Raw genomic sequence first — 5,680 nt, 5'->3', positions numbered from 1 at the left:
TTTCATGAGGTTTTAGACTACAATTGTCACATATTATGAAAGAATGAATATCTCATGATTTTGAGCATAGCTTTGATGTGTTTGGTTGATTAATGATAGGTGAAGAAAGCTTGGAGAAAGGTTGAAGCAAGAAGGAATGGCTAGGAGGAAAAGAGAACAAAAAGTTTGAGCAAAAGTTTGCCTCAAACTTTAGCTCAAACTTTTGAAAGAAGTGAAAACGAACCAGGGAGCAAAAAGCTTGACCAAAAGTTTGCCTCAAACTTTTGTGCAAACTTTTGGGCAAAAAGCTTGAGCAAAAGTTTGCCTCAAACTTTTTGGCAAACTTTTGGCATCACAAATCAACACCCTGGAGAGCAAAAGTTTGAGCCAACGTTTGCCTCAAACTTTTTGGCAAACGTTGGCGCCATGAACAACACACCCTGGAGAGCAAAAGTTTGCGCCAACGTTTGCCTCAAACTTTTTGGCAAACGTTGGCGCCATGAGTGTGCAAGGGGAGGCCAACGTTTGAGCAAAAGTTTGACCCCAAACTTTAGCTCAAACGTTGGTAGCAGCAAAATGGGGTGGCTGATGTGAAAAGTTTGAGTAAAAGTTTGCCTCAAACTTTTACTCAAACTTTTACTCAAGCTTTCATGATTCCAAACCCGGTTCACTTCGGTTCTTCTCCAAACTCCAAGAGCAATCAACCAAGGCCTCTATCAACCCAATTCCATCAAGAGCAAAGGCCCAATTGAAGGCTTGAAGACCATTTGAAGAAAGTGTATAAATAGCATAGGATTTAAGTTTTTGGGGAGCTTTTCCTTTTTAGTTTTCATAAAGAGTTTTCGGAGAGCTTTTGGTGTGGAGTGAATTTTAATTTCTAAGTCTCGGGAAAGGAGAATTGAATTCCCTTCCTCTTAGTTTTCTTTCTTTCAATTTCAATTATAATTGTCTTGGATCTTGGGTTGGAGAATTGAAGGAATTCTGTTTCAATCTCATCCTGAGACCTCTCTGTTTCTTTACTGCACAATTGAATTTAAATTTCTGTTAATTGCTTCTTCATCTACTTTCTCTGCAATTTACATTTCCTTTGCAATTGTTCTTGTTGGATCTAGGAAGGCATTGAGATCTAGAGTTGGTTATCTAGTCTCTTGGGTCCTGAGATCTGAATTATCATCTTACATTCTCTGTTTACTGCTTTCAAGCTCATTTACATTTCTGTTTCAAGATCCGATTCAATCCAATTCATCTTCCACTCTTATGTTTGTTGAATTTTACTTTGCCTTGTTTAATTTCTGCAAATCAATTCCCAATTCCCTTTACAATTCAAGCCATTTACATTTCTTGCACTTTAAGATTTTGCAATTTACATTTCTTGCGTTCTAAGTTTCTGCCATTTAATTTCTTGTTCTTTATGATTCAGCACTTTAAATTTCAGTTCTCTTTAATTTCATGCCATTTACCCATTCCCTTTACTTTCTGTGCAATTTAAATTCTGCAAATCACAAATCTCTCAACCAAATCTTGATTTGCTTGACTAAATCAACCACTACACTAAAATTGCTCAATCCTTCAATCCCTGTGGGATCGACCTCACTCCCGTGAGTTATTATTACTTGATGCAACCCGGTGCACTTGCCGGTGAATTTTGTGTCGGATCGTTTTCTACACATCAGGTTGTTGAGAGTGGTTATTGTGGCTTTGGTATGGTGGCTGTGCATAAGTGTTTTGTGTGGTCTGATATGGTTTTTGGTTATAGTTTTGGTGAGTAGAGTTGTTATACTGGTTTGGACTATGGGATCTGTGGTCTTGGCCTTGGCTTTGTTGGTTCCCCCACCCAAAGTTTGGGTGGTTCCTCCAACCAGAGTTATAAGTTTTAGAGTATGGATCATTAGCTTGCCTAGATAAGTTTCCAAGGTAATTAGCTTCCTCCCAGTTAACTCCTTCTTATGTGTCCAAATCTCCTTGAGGTGATGATTGAGTGTGGATAGCTGCAGCCTGATTCTTCTCCATTTGCTTGGTTAATTCAGTCAGTTGCTTGGTGATCATCTTATTCTGGGCCAGGATTGTATCCATATGGTTTAATTCCAAGACTCCCCTGTTGTTGCTTCTGTTTGAGGCATAAAAATACTCATTGTCAGCCACTATGTCTATAACATCAATGGCTTCTTCAATAGTCTTCTTCTTGTTAAGGGAACCTCTAGATGAGTGGTCTACAGCTTTCCTTGATTCACAATTCAACCCTTCATAAAAGATATAAAGTTGCACCCACTCATTAAACATATCAGGGGGCATTTCCTTGTCAAATCTTTGAATCTCTCCCAAGCTTCATAAAAAGTCTCACCATCCTACTGTCTAAATATCTGCACTTCAGTTCTTAGCCTGTTTACTTTTTATAGAGGGTAGAATCATGTTAAGAATCTATTTATTACATCTTCCCAGGTTGTCAAGCTTTCCTTGAGGAATGATTCTAGCCATTTTGATGCTTTGTCCCTCAAAGAAAATAGAAACAGTAGCAATCTATAGGTGTTAAGATGAACACCATTAGATTTAACTATGTCACATATCCTTTAGAATTTAGTGAGATGCTTATTAGGATCCTCTTGGGCACTTCCTCCAAAAGAACAGTTATTTTGCACAAGAGTTATGAGCTGAGGCTTCAATTCAAAATTATTAGCATGGATAGTTGGCTTTTGAATGCTGCTACCACAGTTTCCTGGGTTTGGATTAATGTATGATCCCAGAACTCTCCTCTCTTGTTCAGCAGGGTTGGCTGAACCTCTTCTGGCATGATGGTTCACCTCTCCTTCATTATGGTTTTTTATATCATCCTCCATGGTTATATCCAAATCTTTCTCCTCTTCTTCTGCACCAACAACCCTCTTTCCTCTTGCTTCCCTCCTTAATCTCAGGAAGGTTCTTTCCGGTTCACTGTCAAAAGAGGTTGAAACCTCTCTTCTACTTGTCATACAATGAGCACAACAAGCGGCAACCAGCAGGAATTCACAATTAATGAAAGAGTGTGGTTAGAACAATTGAGGCAAATAATCAAATAGTTAATGAGTTAGTGAGTTAGTTTTACTGGAAAGTAAAAAAGTAAGGTAAAATTAAAGAAAAATAACTAAAAATTGCAGAGAATGAAAATGAACAACTGAAATTGAAATTCAATTAATCAAAAGAAAATAAAAGTGCTCAATCTAGTTATCCTCCAATTTAGTAATTGTCAATACAAAACCAATCCCGGCAACGACGCCATAAACTTGATTCACGAAAATTTGCCTCTCAACAAATTTCCTACCGGCAAGTGTACCAGATTGTCGTCAAGTAAAACTCACTGTAGAGTGAGGTTGAATCCCACAGGGATTGGTAAATTGATCAATGTTAATTGGAGAATTGTGTTAGTTGAGCGAAATCAGATTTGGTTGAGAATTGCAGAATGTAAATTTGGCGGGAAACATAAATTGCAAGAACTTAAATGACAGAAATTAAATTGTGGGAAATTAACTGACAGAATCTTAAATTGCAAGAAATTAAATGGGAATGGGTGTTTAGCATGAAATTAAAGAAGCAGAATATAAAAGAATGGGTAGATCAGAGATGGGGAAGCTCATTGGGGTCAGGAGATGTGATAATTCTCTGGATCAAGTTCATTTTCATCTCTTCCTCAATCAATGGATTCATTGATCTCCTTGAAAATCTTAGGTGATTAGATCCCAATTCCTTGGCAATCTAATCTCTTTAAGCATGAACAATTGCCCAATTCCTTGATTTAGGTGCTCATGGGAAGAGATGAAGTTTGGTCACTAATTATACCACACAAATTCATAGATCAAAATATTGGTAGGATTACATGTCACTATATCCATCCAAACCCCAATCTAATCCAATATGAGAAAGAAATTCTAGCATGATCTCCTCATTCCTTTTCCAAGGTTCCGAAGAGATCCAATTATGAATAGCTTCTTTCCCAAGACAACTATCCAATTGAATAAAGAATGAATGCTTTCTAGTAAAATCAAGAGAAAAGAAAGAAGAAGAATGAAAAATAATATTGAACCATTGAATTACACAGAGCTCCCTAACCCAATGAAAAGGGTTTAGTTGTTCATAGCTCTCAAAATGAAAAATGGAATTGAAAGATACATTGCTGGAAATTAAAATGAATAGAAAAGTAAAATGTCCAGTAAAAGAAAAAGAAGCTAAAAGTCCTCTCTAACTTAAATTCTAAGCTATTTATACACTTTCTTCCATTGATCTTCAATCTCTGAATTGGGCTTTTGACCTTGATGGAATTGGGCTAAAATGGCTCCAATTGGTTTCCCTTGCTGTTGAGAAGAGATCTGTTTGAATGGCAAGTTCTGGTGCTTCAAGTTGGAGTCAACGTTTGAGGGCCAAAGTTGACTCAAATGCCTTCCAAAAAAACCAGATGAATCTGCTGTCATTGGCATTTGACTCAACGTTGGAGGGCCAACGTTCTGCTATCCATGCGTACGCGTGCACCACGCGTACGCGTGCATCACGTGTGCACGTCAAGTTTGTGATTTTACTTCTTCATGCGTGCGCGTTGATGCCAAGGCATCTTAGCCTAGTTTTACTAGTCTTTTTCCTTTGTTTTTAATAGGTTTTTTACACTTTCTTGAGTTACAAGTAAGCCATTTGGGTAGAAATCCATGTGCATTTGGATTCAATCAACCATGAGTAAATTGAGGCATTTTCATGAGATTTTGTGCTATAATTGCCTATATGTCAAGGATGATAAGAAGTCTCATGATTTTAGCGTAGCTTTGATGCATTTGTTGATTGATGACAGGTGACCAAAAGGCTTGGAGGAAGGTTGAAGAAAGGGGATGGCAGCAATGGAAATGAAGGCAGTAAAACCACCCTGGGAAGAGCTCAAGTTTGTGCCAATGTTTGCCTCAAACTTGAGGTCAAACGTTGGCTTAAGAAGAACCCAGGAGATGCCAAAGTTTGCGCCAACGTTTCTTTAAACTTGAGGTCAAACGCTGGCTCAAAAATATGCCCACGAGATGCCAAAGTTTGCGCCAACGTTTGCCTCAAACTTGAGGTCAAACGTTGGCACAATTACTACACCAGGGGAGGCCAACGTTCATGCCAATGTTTGCCTCAAACTTGAGGTCAAACGTTGGCTGCAAAATGACCTTGGAGGGAGCACGTTTGAGCTCACGTTTGACCTCAAACGTGAACTCAAGCGTGAATGACAGAAAGGCACCGTTCTGCATAATTTTTAACACGCAAACGTTTGAGTTAAAGTTTACCTCAAACGTTAACTCAAACTTGAAGGCTCCAAAGTCCAATTTGCAAACGGATTTCTTCCCAAGTCCAAGAGCAATCAACTTAGGCTATCTTCAATCCAATTCCATCAAGGCCAAGGCCCAAATTCAAGGCTTAATGATCAAAAGAAGGAAGTGTATAAATAGAAGTTAGTTTGATTTAGAATAGGACCGGAACATTTACTTTTGAATTTTTTCACCTATGTTAAAATTTGGAACTTGTAATTTGGAGAGCTTTCATTCAGATCTTGGAGAATTGGGAGGAGAATTGAGTTCTCTTCCCCTCTGGGTTTTGATGTGCGGAAAATGATCCGACACAAAACTCACCGGCAAGTGCACCGGGTCGCATCAAGTAATAATAACTTACGTGAGTGAGGTCGATCCCACAGGGATTGAAGGATTGAGCAATTTTA

The 5,680-nt window shown here is 38.4% G+C and overlaps 1 non-coding gene across 1 annotated transcript; it reads left to right on the top strand.

The window, feature by feature from the left end:
* The first annotated feature begins 2,253 nt into the window (after nt 1-2,253).
* On the top strand, nt 2,254-2,360 carry LOC148571964 (small nucleolar RNA R71). Its single transcript, XR_015907844.1, has one exon. It is a non-coding gene; the product is annotated as a small nucleolar RNA R71 (small nucleolar RNA).
* Nucleotides 2,361-5,680: the final 3,320 nt, after the last annotated feature.

Source organism: Arachis ipaensis, chromosome B3, assembly GCF_059453495.1.
Source record: "Arachis ipaensis isolate K30076 ecotype BB chromosome B3, ASM5945349v1, whole genome shotgun sequence".
In the NCBI taxonomy this organism is placed as follows: domain Eukaryota; kingdom Viridiplantae; phylum Streptophyta; class Magnoliopsida; order Fabales; family Fabaceae; genus Arachis; species Arachis ipaensis.
The sequence above is the reverse complement of the archived record's forward strand: the minus strand, read 5'-3'. Positions and strand labels throughout refer to the sequence as shown.